Source organism: Lycorma delicatula, chromosome 2 (assembly GCF_047948215.1).
Source record: "Lycorma delicatula isolate Av1 chromosome 2, ASM4794821v1, whole genome shotgun sequence".
NCBI lineage: Eukaryota > Metazoa > Arthropoda > Insecta > Hemiptera > Fulgoridae > Lycorma > Lycorma delicatula.
In genome coordinates this window covers 72,285,956-72,313,008 of record NC_134456.1, presented here as the reverse complement: position 1 = coordinate 72,313,008, position 27,053 = coordinate 72,285,956, and the positions used below count along the sequence as shown (strand labels likewise).

At 31.1% G+C, this 27,053-nt stretch overlaps 1 protein-coding gene across 3 annotated transcripts in view; it reads left to right on the top strand.

The window, feature by feature from the left end:
• The first annotated feature begins 8,354 nt into the window (after positions 1 to 8,354).
• The window catches only part of LOC142318898 (uncharacterized), a 419,416-nt gene continuing 400,717 nt past the window's right edge, over positions 8,355 to 27,053 (top strand). For 2 of the 3 annotated variants that reach the window (XM_075355544.1, XM_075355543.1), the window contains exon 1: positions 8,361 to 8,497. The gene's annotated coding sequence lies outside the window, so the exon portion shown is untranslated. Of the gene's footprint in view, positions 8,498 to 27,053 lie in introns of all 3 variants that reach the window. The other variant, XM_075355545.1, reaches the window with a different exon arrangement.

Below are 27,053 nucleotides of genomic sequence, written 5' to 3'. Positions count from 1 at the left end.
CCACTTCAATCCATTTCCAATTTAATCCCGTAGTGGTTGATGTCAAAATAAATTTTGTTTAATTTTCTTGAGGATTCTTTTAGAACAAATTTTCCAAATCTCAGCTCTGTAATTATTACAGAAGAGGGAAAATTAGTTATAGTAGGTTAATATATTGTTTAAATGTATAGATCAGTCTCTTTTCACCAACTTATTCGTTTAAAGGAAGAAATTACTTTATATCAATTGCTTATTTCTTAATATAATTACATCTCCAGGTTTCAAGTTTACAGTTCTCAACACCAACTTTAACCACTTAAAGGACATTAATAAAAGTATTTTTTTCTTAAATACATTTTTGGGAGTTAAATACAATTTTTATCCAAGAAATAATAGGATTAGTGATGAATAAATCTGCTGAGGTTTTTCTCATTATCTTCTAAAATTTATTTACAGATCAAAGTTTTTTAAATACTATATCTTATAAATATCTTTAATAAGTACAAAAGTTATGTATCGTTATGAATATTGATGTAATGACTAAACAAAGATAGTGATGATAATTTGTATTTTGTTTGTAACAAACAGTTATTTTTTTAATCGGCGCGAAAAAAATCCTCATGTAAATTTTTAGCTATGGTTACTAAATGACTCATTTTCAATCAGAAAAATTTTGCAGTTATTAAAGAAAAAATCCTTTTCTGGAAGGCAGAGGTAGATTTCACAAGTGCTAAGTAAGAGATAAAAAATATATCTTACTTTAATATAAAATAAAAGTAAGATGTATATATATAGCCTACATTCACTGCTTTTTAATTTGATTATGTTAAAAACAGTTAGGGAACTACAAGAAAAATTCAATTTGAAAACAAGAAAGAATAAAATAAACAATGAAATGCTGAGGAAAGAAGGAGGGTAAAAAGAAGAATGAATATTTGTTAGATTATGATTATATCAAAACAGAAATTTCATACAAAACTATATTACTGTATAGCAGATATAAATTACATTTTATTAGAACTCTGTGTATGGTATCAAAATTAAATTTGACATTTACATTTTTAAGTTTTATAATAAAATTAAAAATACATTTAGGAATCAGAAATCTTTTAAAACTATTTTATGCACTCTGTGTATGATGTCTGAATTAAAATTGACATTTAGTACACTTTTAAGTTTTATAATAAAAATGAAAAAAACATTTTTGTATCAGAAATTTTATGCAGTAACGGAAAATTATTACTTTATATTTGTATATGTAATTGTTGATTTAACATACAATTTCTGTCTTTTATAAAATATCACAACCACCAAAAAAATAATTCTACTGTAAAAGTTTTAGTGAAATCTCCTTATCGCTCCCCCCCCCCAAAAAAAAAAAATTTCTGTTGAAAAGAGGTTTAAAAAACAACTGTTTATCCTAAATACCAGCAAAAACAGAATGATATAAAAAAATGTGAATAATTCAAAAACTTTACAGTGTGAAATTAACCCTCAAAAAACAATTGTTTCCCCCGAATCCGAAAAATATTGGTAGACATAAAAACTGAATATTGTTTGCCACTTTTAAACTTTTCTAAAATACAATTCTTTGCTTCAAACCCAGAAAAAAAAATTAATAAATTTAATCGTATAAAACTTGAAAAAATTACAAAACTACTCAATCGCTAAGAGCAACATCTATTTTAGACCGATCGAAATAACACATTTATAGGGAAAAATATTGTTACCTGAACTTTTATAGGTGGAAATGGTAAAGGGGTTAATAATAAACGTAAAAAAAATAAAGCGTGAGCGATGATGGTGACGGGTTGACTTGTGGAGGTGAAAATGGTATTATTGCGATTTCCGGCGAAAGTTGACGTCAGAAAAATTTATGGTTATTTAAGACACAGAAAGGTAAACTTTCACTTAGTTTCGTCAAAATTAAATTTTTTGCGGAAATGAAAAACAAAAAACGAAAAAAATATTTTTCTCTGCAATTTTGAGGTTATGTTGAAAAGTAACCTCTACAAAAGTTGTAGATTTTTGCATGCTACAACTTTTGTATTGAAAAAACGTTTTTTCAACCCCTCCACCACATCCGCTCAAGCATTTATTTTTTGTACGTTTATTATAGGCCCCTTTACCATTTCCACTTATAAAAGTCCAGGTAACTCTAATTGTAATTTGGTTGGACTATTTACAATCACATTATTTTGTCATTGAAACAGCCCTGTGGTAAGTAAATTTTTGTAACTTTTTCAAATTTTTGCACGATTTACTAAATATTTTTTTATTTACGTTTAAAGCAAAGAATGTTTTAGAAAAGTTTGAGAGTAGTAAGCAGTATTCAATTCCTTTATATAAATTTTTTTGGACTTGGGGCAAACAATTGTTTTTTGAGGAATACCTTCACACTGAAAGTGTTTATCGGGGGTTTGTATTATACTCCATTTTTCTATATTATTCTGTTTTTGTTAGTATTCAGGACAAACAACTTGTTTTTTGGCTCTTTTTTCAACTATAAATGTTTTTATTTTTTAAGAGAACGGTTTTTGGGGGGGGGGTGATAAGGATATTCACTAACATTTTTACAATGAAATTGTTTTTTTGATGGTTGTGATATTATCAATTATTATTTTTATATCTTGTTTGCTCATATAGCCTACCCATGAATTTTCGGAAATTCAAACATAAATATTTACAAATCTAGTCAGCTGAGTACAGCCAGTTCCAATTAGGTAACTCACCGGGTTGGTCTAGTGGTGAACGCGTCTTCCCAAATCAGCTGGTTTGAAAGTCTACAGTTCCAGCGTTCAAGTCATAATAAAGGCAATTGCTTTTATACGGATTTGAATACTAGATCGTGGATACCGGTCTTCTTTGGCGGTTGGGTTTCAATTAACCACACATCTCAGGAATGGTCGAACTGAGACTGGACAAGACTATACTTTATTTACACTCACAAATATCATCCTCTGAAGTAATATCTGAACGATAATTACCGGAGGCTAAACAGGAAAAAAGTTCCAATTAGGTAATTATGTGATTATTACGAAAATCAACAGACGTTAGTTTCTTCATTAAACTGAAATAATAATCATTTAGTACAAGGTATATGCAACATTAATATGTATGTTTTAAATATAACGCAATGATTTTTAATCGCTATTGAAAAAACTAATGTGTGGCACACAGTTTTGGCTATAGATATATGATTCCACAACGTTAATGGGAAACTGATACGGTGCTGTTCATTTTCAGCATGACGTATACTATCCAGTTGCTGAGAAAATAACTAAGTATCCGATTCGATAGCTTTAACGGGAACTGATGTATATGACGACATAAAATAAATAAAACCATGTTTTTAGATTAGTTTTATAAAACAAATCAACACAATACGTAAATATAACCTTTAAATTGAAGTTGTTCTTTACACTCCCAGCAGTGACCGTCGTTGTCTTTAAGCCGTAAACAAGTTTTCTCGGCTAAAATAGTTGTTTCATTTTCCATTATACTACACTTACTATTAGATACACTGCGATTACTTTCAGTTCGTAAGTACATTAGTTGTTTCAGTGTATCTTAAATTTATTATTACATTTATTATAATAAATTATTGTTAATAGTAAAATTATTCATTATAATTGTTGTATATTAAAGAGTTTTTCATGGTAACCTTTTGATACACATCCTAGTATTATCCGAACCCTGATAGCTTGCTTCATGAAATATAGACGGAAAAATGGCGGCTTCATTTTAATAATGAAAATCGTTTTACTCTTTTAAAAAATTTAACTGAGAGAACTTCTGGTGTACAGACCTTATTTGAAGAGATGGAGGAACCCAATATATAAGGGCACCAAGGCAGTGTCGGGCTCGGTAACAGGTTCCGCAAGTTGTTAAGTGCGGATGTATTTCTGCGCACTACCGAATAAACCTCCAATTCTCCTGGAAACCGATTATGTCGCATTACTTTAGGAAGGGGGAAACGCCCACACACACACACACACAATCGGTTACCGCAAACACAACAGGGAACACCCAAACAAACACGCACTCACTACAAAACGAAACACAAAAGTCACACACAGAAAACAAATTAAACCAAAAAGCAACAAACACCAAACACCCCAACAGACCGGTATACAGACTTCGTCGAGCACCTCCCGCCACCGCTCTGTGCGGCGGCCAAAACGATCGGATCAGTGGCTCAAGTAAGACTATTTTATTCATACTCACACACACTCGATCTGGTTAATCGAGAGTGTATTTGATGCACGCAACAACTGGCCTTCCCACTGCACTCCCAAAACAGTGCCCTAGGAGCACCCCGATGTAACCAGTTTACCGATGGCAGAAAGGGAGATAAGATAAGGTGTACCGTTCTAAGGGGTTGAACATTTTTTTCAAAGCGCTAGGACCGACCGTTTTCAGGATATTAAAGATTTTTAATCTGACAATTCTGATGCAGTTGTGCATGGAATATTTTTCATAATCTGAGTCTCTATTGCAGCCGCAATCCATTTACAATGGAACAAACATACAAATTAAATAGCTTTTTTTATTTATATTTTTTACTTACCCAAATACTCTCTCTGTAACACACAAACACACAGACACACAATAAATATATTTATTTAATATTAAATTATTTTTATTTAATACATTAAAAAAAATATATATTTATATCTTAAATAAATTTTCTTATTTCAGAAAAAGATTTTATTTATATTATTATTAATTTTTTTAAATTTATTTATTTTTAATTTATATAATTAGCCGCGGGGCTGATCTAGTGGTAAACACGTCCTCGTAAACCACCTGTTTAACAGCTGATTTTTGAAGTTGAAGGTTCAGAGGTTCAAATCCTAGTAAAAGTCAGTAACATTTATAAGGATTTGAATACTAGACAGTGGATACGGATGTAATTTGGTGGTTGTGGCCTGTGTTTTTACAAGACCCCACTTCATTTACATGTCATATACATCATCTTCTCCCCGACAGGAAGTCTTACTCTTTAAGACTTTGGGGGTTGGCGCCCCCACGGCCCTCGCCTCGGCGGCTTTTCATTCCGCTGCACACAGAGCTGCTGAACCTTTCACACCATACACTTATATCACATCACAAACAGAACATAAATTACAACATATAATCTTTACACAATAACATAACATCTTTCACTTTTTCTTCTTAAATTTGCACCCGGTGGTGTTGCGACACCTTACGAAACGCAACCGTAAGTCAAGATGGAAACTACTGTGCCGATGGCTCAACGTATTGAGTCTTGAACGATGTCCTTTGGGCACCAGGGTAAACCCAATTGTATGAAACCCTAGCCCAGTACGCGCGCGCTCTGCCGGAGTGGTCCGTTATTTTTCCGGAACTCGTGGGAACCGTATATCAGTCCCGATAAAAAATCCTTCGGTTTTTGTTGGACAACCTGTAAAAAGCAACAAAGCTGGGAGTAAAACGACTTCGACCGACCTTGTCAGCCGAAGATGTGTCTGGAGATAATGAAACTAGAGATAAAACTGCTAAATTATCAATAATACGGTTTATTGTAATCAAGTATGAGGAAGAAGGTAAATCATTAATACTTGACTCGTTACCGAGCTGATCGAGTATGCATGTTAAGCTTCTACCGAGCTTTTATACGTTCTCGCTTAGACTGTGGATGCGTGGCTTATTCGACCGCACAGGCTACCGCTCTAAAGACGGTCGATGCAGTCCATCTCTCATTTATCCGTCTTGTACAGGTGTGTTTCGCTCAAGTCCCGTGGTAAGTCTAGTAGTAGACAGCTGTGAATCATCTCTTTGAAATAAACGAAACCAAATGATATGCTCCTACATAGCTCGCATTAAAGCGCAACCAATTCATTCTAGTCTTGGTTCGGTATTATCCAAACAGCAATGTTAATCGATATGAGGAACAGCCAAGATCTACTGCTCCGCTAGCCATCAGAGCTCATCGGCTTTTCTTATCTCTAAATATACAATTACCTACAGTACCTCCGGTTACTGAACGTTATTATGCTCCTTGGCGCCCTTCCCTTGTGAATTATTATTTTAGTCTCGGTCGATATAAAAAAATGGTCGCGAATCCGGTTATCTTACGAGAAAAAATTGTTAATATTGTAAATCGCGTGAATCTTGATGCCATAGTTTTTACAGACGGCTCTAGATACGATAATTCTGTTGGTTGGCTTTTGCGGTTGCCTATAAAACATACATTATGTTATTAACAAGGCCTTAAATATATTTAACTCAACACTGCGACACGTACTTGTCTGTTCAGATTCCATGAGTGCCTTGGAGTCGATTAGTGACATGTACTTCAAACACGTTGTTGTCTGTGAAATACACTCTGTTATCTCTGAAATGACTCAGCGTAACATAATCGTGAGCTTCTTCTGGATCTCTGGTCATATTAGAATTTCAGGCAATGAATGAGCTGATCGTGCGACAAAAGTCCTATTTGCAGCCTCCTTTCACTAATCGCGTTGTTTCGAACAACCTAGTCTGACAGTTTTCTGAAGAAGGTGGTTCCTGATGAGTAGCAAATGATTGGAATACTACAACTATCAACAAAGAGGAGGCTATTATTTGCCGTTTGCTAATAGGTCACACTAAACTTACTCGTGGACACCTCATGAATCAAACTGGTGCACCTGTCTATGTTCGCTGCGACTGATAACTAACGGTACACCACATTCTTGTGGACTGTGTCTGTTACGCGGCATTGCGTCGATACTTAAAAAAATCTGATGTGTATACCACATGACTTCCTTGTACGCCTACTAAATTACATATACTCGTAACATATTTTTAAAATGAAAAGTACATAAAATTTTATTTCATTAATAACTTCTGATATTTTTTCATATTTATTTTTATTATTATTATTGAATTATTATTTATCGTAAAACTATTTTTACAATCAGAGGTTAATAATGATTGATAAATCAATATATTTAAATTAAAAAAAATAAAAGGAAGAAAGTCTAATTCGAACCGATGTGCATTTCCCTCGTAAGATCCAAATACTTCATTAATTAAAATGTTATTTGACTATAACTCTGAAACCAATGAAAATAAATTCCACTTATGAAATATCGTTCAAAATCTCTCAATGAGGGTTTATTACTGCAGTCAAGAAAAAATCTAAAGTTTTTGGATTTTGGGCGTTCTTGGTCCAGCGATTGCAGTCAAAATCGAAGTTGCACAACTAGGTTTTACAACAGTTTTAAGTCCAAAATTTCAACATCCTACGGCTAATCGTTTTTGAGCTATGCTTGATACGTACGTACATACATACATACGGATAATATACATACATACGAACGTACAGACGTTACGCCGAAACTAGTCAAAATGGTTTCAGGGATGGTCAAAATGGATATTTCCGTTAAAATCTGAAAACCGAAATTTTTCGCGATCACAATACTTCCTTTATTTCGTACAAGGAAGTAACTAAGAAATATCTCAGGCAAAAATTTATCGATGTTACCTGATGTCTTACGAATTCTTAATGCCGTGTATCTGGATTAAAATATTGGATTAAAACTGTAACATGTTTTTGCCTTTTGATATACGGCAATTGTGTTGTTTTATGTTAGATTTTTAATATTGTTCTTATTTTGGTTTTATTTCGCACTTAGCATACCGCATACGCATTTTACATTCTTTTAATTTTTAAGGTAAATTTTAATTGTTAATTTGTATTCGTGTACTATAGTAATTTTATGTTCGAGTACATTAATAATAATAGTAATATGTTTAATTTTATTTAAAAATTTTTCGCGGCTTATGGAGAACAAGTTTGGCATCAGTGACTTGGCAGACGATGTGGTCACGAAGCTTAACGATTTCAATTTTTGGGAATGGTTTAAGATGTGATTGTAACCGTGAGATTGCAGTGGGAGAATAATAAAAATGGCGGTTTTATTTTGCGTGAAGAGAAATGAGTAAACACATATAAACGTATCTATTTATGAATATTTAATAATGAAAATTGCTTTTTTATAAAGAAAACATAACAAAGCGGTATTACCGGCTATTACGTTTGTGTAAGTTTTTTTTTAGTGAACGAAAGGTCGCGACATTTCATAAGAAGTTTTAACCATTACTCTTAAATAACTCCCGTTTGTCGTTTTCTTGTGTTTAAGTATTTGCTGTATAGACTCCCAAATGGGGGAACATAAGAAATACAGGGGTTATTCTACATTTAACATTTGTTTTCACTGTAGTTTTATAATTTGACGTTAGATAGCAATTGTGTTCTAACAAATATTGGTAATTGGTTTTATGATAAACCGCCAGGCGCGCTATTGTAGTTGAGCGGTAAGATGTTATTCTCTTTGGACGGTGCAATAAACCCAAACAAAACAGTTTGAACATCGTAGTGTTAACAACTTTATGCTCAGTTTGTTGTGTATATGTGCGATATACTATTGAATTTAACATTAACGTGTGATAATACTGTGTTTTGTGAACAGTGAGCGTAGTTGGTGTGGATATTTATTTATTGTTGGTATGTTTATATTTTATGTCATTTATAATTTTACGTGTAGTTATAAGTTTTTTATTTGCAACACCGGTTAGATTCAAATCACAAAACAGTCTGCGTGATGGTCTGTTGAACACGAGGAAACAAACTGTATATTCAAATACAATAATACCTAACGTTTTTATTCAACATTTAGAATGAGATACAGTTACAAATATACAAAGTATGAATCAGATGCAAACTTGAAATTAAAGGCAAATATATTTATGTATAATTTTGTCAGTCCTAAATTTTTTTACAAACTTTCATATAACCACTTAAAGTAATTTAAGTAAAACGAAGATATAATTTAAAAGCTTTTCGTTATTTTTTAATAGATAGATGAAATGGCTTTATTAAAAACAGTTTCCTATGTAATTGTACATTAACAACCCTTTTAGTTACGTCGTAGGAAATCGTTTTTATAGAAGTGTTAGGTTACAATTATAATTTAGTACACTTTGTTTACGTTGAAGTACAAATTATCGCCTTCAGGTTGTATTAATATATTATTAAATTATTCAACAAATCATTTTTAGCCCTGAAAATAACCTGTCAAGTAAATAATTACTATTTTATCATGTAGTTAAAAAAGGGAAAAAATACGATTGTAGTAATTTAAGATTTTTAAACGATTTTGTTCTTCCAAATTAGATGAAATATTACAGTGACATGATTTTAAGTATGATCATGGGCTTTAAAGGAGTTAATTTTATTTTAACCTACTTCAAAACGTATCTTCAGTTTTTACTTTACATGAAATTGGAAGATTTCGATGATAATTTTCTCATTTATTGAGGAAATTACGGGTGGTCGTTTGTTCATTTTTTTACTAGTAATTTAAGTTGACTTTTTTTTTAATGAAAAATTGTTTGTACAAAAACGTTTTTATCAAGATCAAGTGTTGGATATTTAATAATATATTATCTAATGTCATTCTGATATTGATATTATTTTCGCGTGAAAATGAAAGAAAATTAATCTGCAAACTTAAGATACCGTAATAAAATTAAAATAATTTTTCCTGTATTTTAGAGAGCCGTAGACCCTGCTTGAAATCAATTTCTACGTCATTTTTCTGTATATCTTTACTTATTTTCCACGTAATTTCTATTTCTGGCTCACGGTTTATTTTTCATACACGTAGTGTTTTTTTAGGCTTACCATACATCAAATTTAAAAATAAATTAAAGAGGTCACAGACATTTTTGTTTGAGTCGGTGTCAAATTAATGGTCAGTAAATTGTTAATAGTTGTTTTAATTTGATGCCGATTTCTAATAGTCGAAAGTTAAAGAAAAATTAAAAAAATTATTTTTATGATTATTGATTTACAAGGGTTAAATTTCTTTAAAAAAATCGGATGGAGGCATCACATGACTTCCCTATACGCCTATTAAATTACACATACACATTTTTTTTTTAAATGAAAGGTACGTAAAATTTTATTTCATTAACAACTTCTGATATTTTTTCATATTTTTTTTTATTGTTATTATTGAATTATTATTTTGTCGTAAAAGTTTTTTTTACAATCAAAGGTTAATAATTATTAATAAATCAATTATTTAAATTAGAAAAAAAGGAGATGAAGTCTGACATATCTCTTAAATTTCTTACATGTACCGTTGACAATATAATTTTGGGAGATTATGATATTTCTATCCCCATCAAATTTTTACGTTCCTTAATTTACAAGAAATGTTTTACTGAATTGTTTACTTTATTTATTTCAATTATTCTTTAATCAATATGATAATAAAATATATATTTATAAAAAATCGATTGCATTGAAATAAGGAACCTATTTATTAGTAATTATTACTTCAAAAAAATTAATAAATTAATGACAAAACTAATAAAGCTGTTCTAAAACTGAAAAGTTTCCACAAGTAATTTTCGTTAAAATTAGGAAAGTGAGAACAGAGTTTATTACTTTATTATAACTAATATACTTTAATAACGATATTTCACCTTGTGTAAAAATATTTTTTATTAGATATTTGTTTACTAATCTAAATAGGTTTTCATTATTTTTTGGCCGACAGCTTCCTGGCAACCACAGAGACTAGTTTATTTGATGTACAGTGGCGTTACGATTTCGCAACGTAAATCTAAAACAAAATTCGTGACGTAAATTTAAAATTCAAAACTGCCGGTCTCCGTGGCACGATTGGTACATCTCGAACTTTCATCCGGAAGTCCCGTGTTCGAATCCCAGTCATACATAGCATTTTCACACATGCTACTTTTCATTCATCTCATCCTCTGAAGTAATACCTAACGGTGGTCCTGGAGGTAAACAAAATGTTTGAATGTTTTATTTGTAAATTCAAGATTTAAATGTTTTCGCCTTATATTCTGTAGGTTTTTACGTAATTTATGAACCGAGTTATTATCTCAATCGCTGTTAGTTAAAGTTGAAATAACAGTAAATAAATTTCAGTTCGTTTGCCTTTTGTTTGTAAATGTATTTATTTAAACCTAAAATATAAATTTCTCCAACCAATTTTCCAGCTACTGCCAAGTCTGGATGTGTATATATAGGTAAGTACAATTACTTCTACCATCTTACCAGGCCTGATGTTACTACTCGTATATATGTAATGTAACATCAGGCCGGTAAAAATATGTACCGGTAAAAATGTAGTCTGGAACAGACTCAGATCGACCAGTTCTGAGACGTGTAGTTAATTGAAACCCATCATCAAAGTATTCACAGTATAGTATTCAAATCCATATAAAAGCAACTGCCTTTACAAGGACTCAAGCCTTAGAACTCTCGACTTCGAAAATCAGCTGATTTTGCGATGACAAGTTTAACCACTAGACTAATCCGGCGGGTTTATTTATATCCGAAAATAGATTGCAAAAATATTTTAATGAACCCATTTTTTACTTCCTTGTACGAGGTAAAGGAAGTATTGTGATCGCGAAAAATTTCGGTTTTCAGATTTCAACGGAAATATTTATTTTGACCGTCCTTGAATCCATTTTTACTAGTTTTGGCGTGACGTCTGTACGCACGTACGTGCGTATGTATGTGAGATAACACAAAACCGATTAGTCGTACGATGTTACTGTTTACTGTAATCATTATATTTAGTTTTAACGTACATTTATTTGTTTTTAAATTTACAAAGGCCTCATAATTCTTTTGTAGTCGACTCATATTTCGAAAACCATCTTCCTGAGGAGGAGTTACACCTATTTACACCAAAGTATTTGTTACGAATACATCCCTGTAACCTATGTTACGCAAACAAACTGCAGCTGTTTCCTTTTTATCCAGCTGTGAAATAAATGACTTAACTTACCTTCCTGTGGTGGTATATATTATCTAAAAAACATTTCGCTGTTTAGTCGTTGCTTTATTTCAACTTGATACCATATTAAAATTAATAGTATGTTTTTAGATTAGAAGAAAGTCCGTTGTAAGTAATTGTTACGAATATTTGTCTTGACCGGTTGTTTAATGTAAACTTAATTAGGTGATGCGTTTAAAGAATTTAAAGGAATAAAAACTTCGTGGACAAAGATTATCAAATAAACCCGTTTTTTTTTTAATTTAATAGAGTTTAATTTAATTTATTTTAAGCAAAGCAGAATTAGGGAGGAGGATCAGGAGGAGAAAAATTAGGAAAACTTTTTTCTTCAGAAAAAAAAAATTATGTTTCTTTTACTTCCTTGTACGAAGAAAAGGAAATATTGTGATCGCGAAAAATTTCGGTTTTAAGATTTGAACGGAAATATTCAATTTGACCATCCTTGAATTCATTTTTAATAGTTTTGGCGTGACGACTGTACGTACGTATGTATCTCGCAAAACTCAAAAACGATTAAACGTAGAATGTTGAAATTTTGGATTTAGGTCTGTTGTAACATCTAGTTGTGCACCTACCCTTTTGATTGCAATCGACTGGACCAAAAGTGCCCAAAAAAGTCCAAAATCAAAAAAAATTGGATTTTGGACTTTTTCTTAACTGTAGTAATAAGTTCTCATTGATAGCTTTTCAAAGATATATCATAAGTGGCACTTAATTTCATCGGTTCCAGAGTTATAACCAAATAAAACTTTAATTATTGAAATATTTAGATCTTACAAGGGGAAGGCACATTGGCTCGAATCCGACTTCATCTCCTTTTTTTTAATTTTAATATATTGATTTAGGTGCTTACGTATTAACGCCATCGTAGCTATAGCTGCTGCTTAGATTATGTGACTTCGAACGTATATGTTGACTTCGTGTACCGACAAATCGTACGTATATCAAAATAACCTAACTAAATAAAACCTATGCTCGCTTCGCTCGCTAACCTCTTATAATTAACATTAAATATGGATAATATATACAACTTATTAATAATATAACATTGTTATCGCACCGAAATCCAATTAATGTTAATGCACTGAAAAACGATTGACTACTTTGTTTTTAAATAAAGCTGTAGCTGCGGTGGCGTTAATACGTAAATACTTCTTGATTTATTAAAAATTATTAACCTCTTGATTGTAAAAATAATTTTACTATAAATAATAATTCAATAATAATTAAAAAAATATTAGAAGTTATTAATGAAATAAAATTTTAAGTGCTTTTATTTTAAAAAAAAAAAATGTGTAGGAGTATATCTAATTTAATAGGCGTACAAGGAAGTCATGTGGGACCCACATAAGATTTTCTATTTTAGCGACGTTGCTCCTGTGGTAGTTTCATACAGATTACTTAATTTCAAATTACAAAAAAACGTTTGTTTAATTTTCATTTTACTGCAAAGTTTTTGAAACAAAAAGTCAATTTTGTAGCTTTAAACGACTTGATTTTAAGTATGTTTTTCGTATGTGTATGATTTTGTGTATAATTTTATTAAAAAGGCATGTTGTGTTTAAAGGTTTACAGTAATGATATAGGATTAAGAATGTTTGTGTTTATCTCTCGATCACTTATCTTTTAACCTAAATGATTGCACCTCATTAATGAAATTTAATGGTACTTACGTATTAACGCCACCGCAGCTACAGCCTTATTTAAAAACAAAGTAGTCAATCAGATTTCGGTGGAAAATGAGCAATCTCTTTATTAATTTTAATAAATGGTTATTTATTTTATAAATATAATTTAGCCAAACTTAACCTACGCTCGCTTCGCTCGCTAACCTTGACTAATTAACACCGTAATTTTTTGAGTATTTATTTAATAAATTCAGTAATTATTGCAATTATTTATTATTTAAATAATCAAACATTCCTGTTAATTATTCAAGGTTTGCGAGCGAAGCGAGCGTAGGTTAAGTTTGGTTAAATTATATTTATAAAATAAATAAATATAAATAACCATTTATTAAAATTAATAAAGAGACTGTTTTGAATCTATATTAAACTCTATATCGGCCCATTTTCCACCGAAATCCGATTGACTACTTTGTTTTTAAATAAAGCTGTAGCTGCGGTGGCCTTAATACAAAATCAAAACTGGACAATTTAATCACCAAAACTGGACAGGAATTTAAAAAAGAAGCCCTTTTGACTACTTATTTACTTTACTTGATTACCTGTGGTAAACGGGCAAACAGTTCAGAACTTAACTAAAAACTATTTAATTATTAATGGTTAACGTTTTTTCATTACTCTAGCTCCGTCTAGATGATTTTAGACCAAAAGGTTTTCATTTATCAGCCATTTTCAGTAACGGATATTTCAATCAAGAATGATTGTTATTTAAATAAATTAGAACTGATATGTTCGTTTTGGAAAACTGAATAAAAATATGTACGTGTAATTAAAAGTAACAATCACCACGACAAAGATGATTTTATTTTTTGACGTGAAACGTCTTTAAAATCACATCGAAACATAATATTAGTTTTAGGATATTAGTTTTATTAAATATTAGTTTTAGGTATATTGTCATAAGTTGAAATTTAATTTTAAAACAATCATTTCTATCTGAATTGTTTATCTCAAAAAATACTACATAAATAAACAACGTATTTTTCTTTTGTTCTCGATAACCGTGAAAACTACTGAACCAATCATTACGAAATTGTAACTATAGCTTCCTTTTGACCTGGGGAATGTTTACCATAGTTGAAACTTCTCGCTGTTAAATAAATCATTAAAAAAATATATAAATAAATAACCTATAACCCTTCTTTATAAATTTAATGCCGTTGTCTTTATCTATCATTGTCTTTGTCAGTATCAAATTTTTTAGACAGTTATTATCTGATTAATAAATTTAATGTCACTGTCTATAAAGTCTACGAAATATCAATTTATATTACTCGTATTATCATAATATTCATAAAATCAAATTAGTTTTATAATAGAATTAAAAGGAATGACAATTATATACATATTAACAAAATTTTGATGGTTTGAGAAATATTGAATTTCGATATCGATATCAACTTCTTCACAAACTAAATTTGTGTTTGACATTAATGTCATTGTCTAATGTAGCCCAGTGGGTGTTTAGTGGTTAACTCGTCGTTGCAAATCAGTTGTTTATCAGCTGATTTTCGAAGCCGAAGATCCTGAGGTTCAAATCTTAATAAAAGCTAGTAGTTTTTTAACGAACTGGAATACTAAACAGTAGATACCAAGGTATTTTGGTGGTTGGAATTCAATTAACCACACTTCTCAGGAATGGTTGGCCTGAGTCTGTACAAGACTAGACTACATTTACATGTTATACAAATCATCCTCATCTCATTGGGCCGTGATGGGATGTTATTTATTGTTCACTAATTGGACTGATTCCTAAGTAAACATTAGGAAAAAAATACTAAGTAAAAAAAAGATTATCAATCTGGCGATGACTTTTTTTTATTCTTCCCCTTACCCTTGGAACCGGACCTAGACCGGCGAAGCACGACTCAATCCCAAGGGTGCCTTTGCCTCTAACCTCCCGAGTGACCATGCTGGACCAGGCTATGCCGTTCTCAGCGCGGAGTACCACCCGGTCGGCCGGGACTGGGTCTTTTCTAATGCCTTGTCTCTAAGCGGAAGTCCTCCTAGAATTACCTCCACCCGGGACTCTGGTCTTTTCATTTTAATCCCCTAACAAATCCCCTGGAGTCCCTTTTCACTCATCGGCCGTGAGACACCTCGGCATCCCACGCCTCCTGAAAGGGCTATCCACCCAACCCCTAATCTAGAAACCTAAAAAATTCCGTTTTCGACGTTCCCCCTATCGTCCTCCTCATCTTCCACTTCCTCCCTAGCCTTAGCTCTCATTATACGAATGACCATATTACTAATTCCGCCGATTAAACAACATCGTTTCCACCCCGATATCTGGGGTGATCACACCAATAACATGCTCCACCTCTCTCCTCTCAATCACACATCTGACACAGTGGAACACAGTGTGCTACACTGTATCAATCTCTCCGCAGTAGAGGCACCCATCCGACCTCTTCCACTTTCTGTCCCACAGATACTTGTTGAAGCAGCCATGACCGGACAGGAACAGCGTCATCTCATAGATTAACTCGCCATACCTTCTGCCCAGCGATGGTTTGATCTGAGATATCAGCCTTCTCGTCCAGCTTCCTACCTACCCCTTTCCCGACGGTGCTGCCACTTCATCAGTGTATCTCGCTCAGCTTGATCTTTTGGCACACCCGCCGATCTCTCCACTACCTCCTCCGCTATCAGATCTAAAGGTGGCATGGCCGCCATTAGGTCTTTATCGTCTTAAATTCTCGCAAGTCAATCTGCCGATGAGATGCGAGAATTTATTTCTTACGAGAGCAAAGTAGATTATTTTATCCTGTTTATGTTTTTTATATCCTTCGGATGTAAAAATATTTATTTGTGTGGATTTTTGTGGAACTAAGAAGTTCCATCAGGGTAAGCCAAATACATAATTTGCATAGATTCGACTTTCAATTTGGTATTAATATTTTTATAACGTCAAGGTCACAGATACGAGTAGGAAGAACTTCTACGCCTACTATAATTTATTATCACATTCGACGTGAATCTACGCCAGAGCATTCTCAAAGACTTGGAAGAGCACGTATACGCATAAGTCAAAATCGAGTTCAACCTTCGAAAAATATATTAGGTTTGAAATCAGTTTCTAATTATATCTGAATTTGAAAGATATTTAAATATGGTAACATGATTAAAATATGTAACCTGTGCCGAAAAAATGGGATGATAAAACTCCTGAAATTTGCTGTGCTGGGTGCAAAGTTGTTCTTAAACTATTCAAGATCCCGTTGATTTCATTAAAAATTTGATTTTGTAAAAAAATTTATTCTATCTAAACATTTTATTTTATCCGGTAATTTTTGAATAGCAATAACTCTGATAGCAAAAGCTCATACGTACATAATTACTAAAACACTATTTAAAATTTTTGAAATTCTATACGCATATAGCACCGGCGAAGCCGCGATTGGGGACTATTTTAAAAATACCTGATTACTGGAATATTGCTGGCTGAGAAGATTAAACTTTAAAAAAAAAAAAATTAGAAAAAATTAGTTATTTGAAAGTAAACAGGCTTTATATTTCGTTATAGAAATTTTTTGGTAATTTAAGTGGACTTAAAGTTAAGTAAGATAAATTATTAAATGTACAAAAGAGTTCTTTTCTTGTATTTTAATCGTTTTGGAAAATTAATTTTAGTAATATTTATAATGATATATTATACATTAACAGGAAAAATAAATATTCATAAAATAAAATTTTGTTTCTTTATCAGTAGTTATCTTTACTATGAAGCGATTTATTTATATAAAATAACGAACAAAAAGATTGGTAATAATAAAATGCAGTTAGTATGGAGTCTATCCTAATTTATTTTATTTTTAATCGTTTATTCATATCCTGGTTAAGGCTTTCATAACAAAAACACAATCGTAGACCTTTTTTTTTCTTTTTTCCTGTTTAGCCTCCGGTAATTACCGTTCAGATAATACTTCAGAGGATGAATGAAGATGAGTGTAAATGTAGTGTAGTCTTGTACAGTCACAGTTCGACCATTCCTGAGATATATGGTTAATTGAAATCCAACCACCATAGAATACCGGTATCCACGATCTAGTATTCAAATCCGTGTAAAAAAAAACTGGCTTTGCTAGGATTTGATTGCTGGAACTCTCGATTTCCAAATCAGCTGATTTTGGAAGATGCGTTCACCACTAGACCGACATGAATGTAGACCTGAACAGTGTACATGTATGTTTTAAAAAATAATACTATTAATGCTATTTTCTCTGAATAAAATAATTTTTGATATTGTCACTATAACAAAATCATTATTATTATTATACAGTACAGTTTTACATTAAAATTAATTTTATATTTGGTGTTGTGATGAATATATATTTTATGCGTATTATAATTTTCACTATTATATATAGTTATATTCAATTTAAAAAAAAATTCCCAACTTTGTTTAGTAGAACTACTTTAGTGAACGAATGATGAATGAGTTTAGAAAACTATAACAATATAATGGTAATAATTTCACAAGCTACCATGTTTATTCATTATGTATAATTATTACTGTTTCGACAGAATTTTCTGTTTCGTTCAAATGTGAGAAATGCGTTGCTCATACATATATGTATATATATATATATATATATATATATATATATATACGCTTGTGTACAGTAAATAATAATTCATAATAAGTATTTAATACTTATAATAAATGTTTCTTATTTATTTATCTGAAATCAAAGTATTTTTTTTATCCAAACATTTTTGGTATCGCCGTGCTATTTTATATCAACTCTTATGCAATTTTTTTTTTCACTAATAACAATAATAATTTAATTTCTACATTTTTACGGGTATTATTTATGAAGAAGATACGCTTGATTAGCAGTAATAAAAAAAAAAATAAAATAAAAAAAATGGAGATTTTAATTAGCATAGTTTTCTCTTGTACATAAGTTTTAAAAACTTTCTAAAACTGAAACGCATCAATTACTTTCGTTGTTTTTTTTTTTTTTGTGTAATGAATAATATCCCTTGAATTATGTAAGTTGGAGTTTGATGATTGTTGAATAGAATACTGGATATTTAGTATGCATTTAAAAAGTTAAATGATGGAACACTGTTTACTAATTAAATTTCTATTATTAAATCGATTCTCCATAATGAAATCGTGTATCAAAATAACGAACCCTTACTTACCATCATGAGGAAAAGAAGAGTTCTATAATCCTCTAGCAAGGCTAACCAAGAAACTACAGAGTGATTTTTTAGTCCTGTTACCAAATTTTAAATGTAAATTGAAAAAGGGAAATTTAGGTGGAATAAAAAAAATATATTTATTACTTACAAAAGAGATTTAATAAAAAGTTATTTCTTACACAATTGTTAAAGAATATGCTCAAAATGCCCACCTCTTGCGGTTATACACGCACGGACTCTTTTCAGCATACCTTTTTAAGAGTTTCATTGGAAATATTCGTGATTAAGTCTGTAATATTGACTTTAAGTTCATCAATAGTGTGAGAGGATTGTTTTTGAAGGCCTCAGACTTAATACAGCCCCACAAAAAGTAGTCAGGAGATGAGAGGTCTGGGAACCTTGGAGGTCATAAGCCCTTGCTTATTATTCGATCATCAAAGAACTCTTGCAGAAAATCCATGGTTTCTCGAGACGTTTGGCATGTAGCGCCGTCTTGCTGAAACCAGCAATACCGTTCTTGAGGTTCCAGGAGGAAGACAAATTGGCGCACAATATTCCTGTATATTTCATCATTTACTGTCTGTTCGAAGAATATGGGTCCAACTATACGATGACGAGATATAGCACACCACACACCAATTTTTTCAGGATGAAATGATTTGTCTTGTAAAGCGTTAGGATTTTCAACCCCCCAAATTCGACAGTTTTGACTGTTCACATAACCATCGAGATGGATCCAAGCTCCATGGCTAAAGAGCACTGTGTTTAAAAATTCGATTCCGTTATCATTTACGAGAGACCGAAACCAACGGCAATATTGCAATCGCTTGTTTAAAAATGGAGGCTGAAGTTCTTGGACTAATCGTACGCGATACGGATACAATTTCAATTTTTTAGCACCTTTGTCGAATATGACAAACCAACTTGCGTGGAAATTTTTCGTAAAGTTTTCCGTAGAGAATTGAGCAATCTTGTTTTCACATTCTCTAAAACGTCATCTATCACCACTACGTTTTCTGTCGCAAACACTACCTGTCTCTCAAAATCGGTTTTCTAGCCTAGAAATTGACATTTTTTCTGGCGGAGGAACACCAACAAATTTAATTTGAAATGATTCTTTTACACTCGCGTACAATTTCGTAGCAAAATATTGTTCAAGAATGAAAACTCGTTGTTCTATGGTAAAAGACATTCTGTTCGTAACAGGACCGGAAACGGCACAAAAGTTTACACAGCTCAAGGAGGGTCAACTCACACTGCCGTATCCAACTGGTTGATTAGCGCTACCAACTTCGTGTCACAAAACAAAATTTCCCTTTCTTAGAAAAAAATTACCAGACATTAACAATTGGTAACAGGACTAAAAAATCACTGTGTACTAACCTACCAACAAAAAAATGAAGTTAAAAACAACTGGCTAAAAAAATAGATGATTTTAAACAACTAAAAATTACAAAAGGACAAATTTTGAACATGGAAGAAAAAATTATCCTTAAAAACAAGAAAACAAAATTAAAAATCAAAACTAAGAAACAAATAAATTACAATATCACAGACGAACAGAGATTCAAGAGTTCTAAAAGAATGAGAGAGTATTGGTCAAAGAAGAAAAATTCCTAAAAATGATCTTCCCAACATTGACTAGAATTGCTTCAATGAAAGCTTAAACCATACAAAAAAAGTAAAAATTATTTATTTTAAATAATTAAATAATTAAGATATCTTTATTTTTTTACCGGAATGTTTCTAGTTTAAATCCCGGTCAGGCTTCACATTTTTAACTAGTGACAATTTCCTTAATACGTTTCTCCAGAAAATTGATGCCACGTACGAAATTCATACGTATTCCATTAAAAATTCCATCTGGCCTCAGAAATATAGAAAAAGAACGTACATAAAAAAAATTGGTAGAATATTGACTTAATAAATCGCGTTTTCGGATCCTGATTTATTAAAAAGATTTTCCATTAAATAAAAAAAATAAACACATAAAATAGAGGCCATTTTAATTTTATTATAAGGATATAAAAAAAGGTGTGCTACAATAATTACTAATAAAATATTTTTAGGTTTCTAAAATATCGAAGCTCCAATCGGTATTAGACTTGAACGGCGTATGGTCAATAAAATGGAGAAAAAAGATGAATCAAATAAGTCAAGTCATATTACGTTTGCGATGAGAAGAGGTGACTGTCTGCGGATCCACCTAGACGCAATTTCATCCCACATTCTGACAGCGTATGGTACCTTGAGCTCCACTTTCATCCTCGTTTGACGTGGAAATACCATGTGAGAGAAAAAGGAAACAATTAAACATAAGGTATAAGAAGTTTTATTGCTTGTTAGAGAGGAATTCACAGTTGTAGCCGTCCAACAAACCTTTAATATACAAGGTGATTCTAAAACCAATTTGGACGTATTTTATACGTCTTATGGAGTTCGACAAGTTAGAGTAATATTGAGATTTGTACAACGTTTCCAGAATAAATTGGAAAGATTCATTGCAGACGCACTGTGGTTCACTGTGGAACGAAGAAATTCAAGACTACTTACAATTACTTTATGTTTGCGAAGAGGTCAAACGATTCGGTTCAAATTACAGATAGCGGTTAGATAATCGTGTGAACTTTCTAGCAGATTCTCTTAGACAAAAGCAAGGATGTCCTTCCATTGAAAGGCCTATATGTACTGGACTTGGGGGAATTTTAATGACTTAAACTGGTTCATTATTAGATATAAATGAGTATCATTCTATGCCTTGCTGAGTAGCCTAGCCTCTTTCCATACGTATATCTCCATGAGGTTTTTATATTACTATTTGTTTCTTTGTCTATTGTTTAATGATGTATAATTTTTTTTTTTTGCTTTTCATTAGATCTTTGCAAACTCTTGTACCTTTGTGATCTTATTCAGTGCGAGTGTGTTTATAAATATGAATCGTATATACGTATGAATATTAAAATATATATCTTTAAAAAAAATCATATCTTTCTCCTATTAAATCTATAGTTTCATGTACTTTTTTTAATACAATTTACTTGAGGTTTCTTATTCGTAACCGATTGTAAATAAACCAGTTGTAAGGGGTTTAAATATAGTTTTTATTCGGTTAATAAATTATGAACTGAAATATTGCACAAAAAAAAAAAAATAGAAAAAATGTACATTTATTTTATACTTGTAAATAGGTAGAAATAATATCAAATTAGTTACCATTAAAATTATAATTTTATTGTACTAGACTATTTGCCCATACTTATAATTGAAATCAAATACTTCTTTTTACGTCAATAATATATCTTCTGAAATTTCCACCACCAGTATAAGGAATTATAATAAAATAAATTTCTAAGCTAAAATATTAATAAATAAATAAATACATATGCACATTATATGACTGAAAAAACGAATAAAATGATGATAGAGGAGTAAATAATTATTATGTTCATACAAAAATATTTGCACTATTGAATTTGGCAATTCACCGTATCTTTCTATCGTTAAATTTTCCGTTAGGTCTCGTCTTCCGGCGCGCTGTTGTCATGTTGTGCTTATTTTTATAGTAAAAGCGGAATCTTATCGAAAATCACATCTTCGATTTTTTTTTTGTAAAAATTGCAAATAAACATAATAAGTACTCCAAATTTGAATTAATAAAAAAAAAGTGTATTTTAATTGCCCTTTTCTTTTACTGCAAACAACGTTTTATTTTTACAAGAGATAACGAAATATCAGGTAAAAAAATAAATGACATCACAATAATTTTTTTTAATTTGTGATTTTTATGATAATGAAATTGAGTACGAAGAATAATTAATTTTGAAAAAGTTTAGCTGTCTTTATTAGATTAGGAGTTGATTTTTGACAGTGGAAAAGTTATTGTGTGGAAAACTGTTGTAGTTTCAGATATGATAAACGTGAACATCATTTACATAACTCTTGATATTGATGAAATCAATAAAGACGAATTTTTTTTCGTTTTTATTGATGAGAGATTGAATTTATGATATAATTTTTTTTTTATTCTTTTGAGTATGACACTTTGATGTTAAGAAAGTCTGTTATGTGTAAAAGTCTTTCTTACTCTACTAAATAAAGCTATTTTAATATATTTATATACAAATAAATTGTTATTAAACTCTATAAGAGTTTGAAAAATAAAACAAAGTAAGCTATTTGTTATAGAATAGGCGTGTGTTAAAACGTTTGACTTACTTTATATTGAATAATTCTTAGATATAAATAAAAATATTTATATTTAATAAATTGAGCTGTGAGAGTCGAAACATGAGAAAAATAAACTTCATACTTTTATAAACTTTATTTTTGTACGAAGGTTTAAATTTTATGTTTATAGCCACTGTAAGAGTAAAAGAGTAAAATAAAAAATGAATTGAATAGTGAAGTAAGACGTCATTTTATTCGGTATGAAACTAACAGTTTGACGTAATGCGCCAGAGTAGCTTTCTTCTGGTCTTTCTACAGGTTGTATCATTATTTTCGTAAAAATAATGGAAAAAGTTCATATAAACATTTGTTTTTAAGTACTTCGTTTACGAGTTACGGCTAGTTAAAAATTTCACCCGGGTTTCAGCTACTCCGGTAAAATGAAATCGTACTGAATTTTTAGGAAGTTAATTTATTGGTTTTATATGATATTTGACCTGAAAAATCGAATAAAATAGATATCAGAACCTTATCTACTGTAGGTTTTGAGAAATCTAGGGTGAAAACCGATAAATTGGGGTAAAAACTTTGGTTCTTATGTTCGACGAGCAATAACTTTGTTAAATGAGTATTAAACACAAAAAACGATTAAACAAAATTTAAAGAGAATTTAATTTTGAACAAAATGGTTTAATTAAAATAAATAAAAGTTTGAAAATTCGAATTTTATTCGGAAACGGCTCACTAGACCAAAGTACATTATACGTACCAGTTTATAATTAATATTGAAAAATGAGCTGACCATTTTCAACACATTTCTTGGCACACGTTTCTGTTCTGCTTTTCCTGATCTTTTTTGTTCATTACGGTTGTCATTACGTTGCTAAGCCGCATCTATAATGCGGACGATTAATTCCTCACGAGAATGAATTTTTGTGTTTCTGCAATATTTTTCATCCATTCCCAGACGCAAAAATCTAAAGGTGTTATATCATGTGATCCTGATGGCCAGGAATGTGGACCTAAACGACCGATCCATTTCTCAGGGAAATGGTAATTTAAGTGCTGGAAGTATTCTTTGAATATCAGTGCTAGAGAAACATTTTCAAGCAGCTGCAGCAATTATTCTTGAAAAACTTAAAAGTAGACCTCAGGATTTAAGCGGCCAGGTAATATGAATGTTTCAAACCGTTCCATGATTTTGAAGAAGCCGTACCATACGTTGACGCTAAATCGGTGTTGAAAATTGCTTTCCACCGTTTCATAGGATTTAATTTTGCCCGTGTATGCTCACTGCGTAAATTGACGCCATCTCGAGTGAAATTTGCCTCATCGGTAAACAAAACATACTTGTAGAGATGTCGATTTGTATTCCACCAGTTGTAGGACTCCAAGCAAAGCGAACCGTCTCCTGGGAGAAAATGTTGAATTGACTGTTTATGATAAGGATAAAACTTGTTTTATTTATCCTCCAACCCATCGAATACGAAACATCGATCCGCTTAGAAAGACGTCGTGTACTGCGCTGAACTGCATCGATAATAATTTCATCAACAGCGTCGAGTTGGACAGATCGTTCGTACTTGGTATGAATACTAGGTAGTAAACCCCGCTTTATGTACGTTACAGAATGATTTAAACACTAATACATTATTGCGCATTCTTGATCAGTCATTGTTATTTTATTACTAACTTTGAAATAATAACTTTTCAAATAATTTAATTTATTGTATTTCTGTCATTAATAAAAAAAAATTATTATCTAAATAATATTTATTTTTATTTTACAATTGTGTAATTTTCAGTTTTCTTTAAATCTTTTAACAGTAAATCTCGTTTTTAAACATTTTTCACATCACCAAAAGAGAATTTGGTTTTTGTTTACGTTAAAAAAGTATCTTTATTTTTAAAGTAAAATACACATTTTTCTAACTTTTCTTTGTTGTAATCAACTTATCTTATATAATTTTGTTTAAAATTAAATTCTCTACAAGTTTTATTTAGAAGTTTCATGTGTTTATTTCTATTTGATAAAGTTATTGTACGTCAGACATAAAAAAACAAAGTTTTTTACCCCAATTTATTCCCCAGATTTCTCAAAACTACTACTGGATGGTTCTGGACCTATTTTATTCGATATTTCAGATGAAAACCTATAGCAAATCACTAATTCTGTCCCTTAATTAACGTCCTAAAAATTTCAGTACAACCTCATTTCACTTTGGTAGGCGAAATCCATTAGAAATCTTACACTAGCCGTAAGTCGCAAACAAAATATTTTAGGACATATGTACTTTTTCCATTATTTTCACGAATAGAATAGATTATGAAAGGCCAGAGAGAACTACGTGATACATTCTGTATATTATTTCAACGTGTACATGTTGATATTTTTTAATTTCTATTATTAAATTTTTTTGTCGTCAGTCATTTGACTGGTTTGATGCAGCTCTGCAAGATATCCTATCCAGTGCCAGTCGTTTCATTTCGGTGTACCCCCCCCCCCATCCTACATTCCTAATAAATTGTATTACATATTCCAAACGTTGTCTGTCTGCACAATTTGTTCCTTCTACCTGTGCCTCCAATATTAAAGCGACTATTCCAGAATGCCTTAATATGTTGCCTATAAGTCTGTTTCTTCTTTTAATAATATTTTTCCAATTACTTCTTTTTTCATAAATTTTCCGCAACACCTCTTCATTTGTCACTTTATCCACCAATCTGATTTTTATCATTCTCCTGCAGCACCACATTTTAAAGCTTCTAATCTTTTCTTCTCAGGTACTCCGATCGTTCAAGTTTCACTTCCATATAAAGCAATGCTCCAAACATACTTTCAAATATCTTTTTCTGACGTTTTAATTAATTTTTGATGTAAACAAATTATATTTCTGAATGAAGGCTCGTTTCGCCTGTGCTATTTGGCATTTTATATCGCTCCTGCTTCGTCCATTATTAGTAATTCTACTTCCCAAATAATAAAATTCTTCTACCTCCGTAATCTTTTCTCTTCCTCTTTTTATATTCAGTGGTTATTTACATTATTTCTACTATATTTCATTACTTTCGTTTTTTTCGTATTTATTTTTATGTGGTAGTTCTTGCGTAGGACTTCATCCATGCCGTTCGTTGTTTCTTATAAATAATTTTTTTCAGCTAGAATTACTATGTCATCAGCAAATCGTAGCATCTATCTTTTCACCTTGGATTATTACTCTGGATCTAAATTGTTCTTTAACATCATTGACTACTAGTTCTATGTAAAGATTAAAAAGAAACGTGGATAGGCAACATCCTTGTTGGACTCTCTTTTTTATTGCGGTTTCTTTCTTAAGTTCTTCAACTATTACTGTTGCTGTTTGGTTCCTGTAAATGTTAGCAGTTGTTCTTCTATCTCTGTACTTGTACTCTAATATTTTTAAAATGCTGAATATTTTATTCCAGTCTATTTTATTGAATGACCTTTCTAGGTCTATAAATGCCAAATATGTTGTTTATTTTTCTTTAATCTTTCTTCTGTTATTAATCTGAGCGCTGAAATTGCTTCCTTTGTCCCTTATACTTTTCCTGAAACCAAATTGGTCTTCTCCTAACACTTATTCCATTCTCCTTTCAATTCTTCTGTACAGAATTTTAGTTAAGATTTTTGATGCATGACTAGTCAACCTAATTGTTCTCTGTTCTTCACATTTATCTACTGCTTTCTTTGGTATCATGACTATAACACTCTTTTTGAAGTCTGACGGAACGTCTTCTTTTTCGTAAATATTACATACCAGTATGTATAATCTATCTATCGTTTCCTAACTTGCACTACGCAATAATTCTGCAGGTATTCCGTCTATTATTACACAGATACTTTAATGGAGGATAAATATATATTAACAGGAATCCTTAAATATAACGTAACGTTTTTCATATTTATTTTGAGTTACTTCTTAATACGTGAATTAGGATTATTTATTTGAAACAACTAGTAGGCTTCGATACACACAATTAAGTTAAACTGTTTTAATAGACTAATTCATTTTTAAGAGTATGTACATAGAGAAATTGATTGGAATGTATTTTTAATGTAAAAAGAGAATATAGTATATTTACTATATTCATATCGATATAGTTTTACAGGGAGGTGAATTTTTTTATATTTGATTTGAATTTATGACATAATTTACGTTAAACTAATTTCGATGCAAAACACAAAATA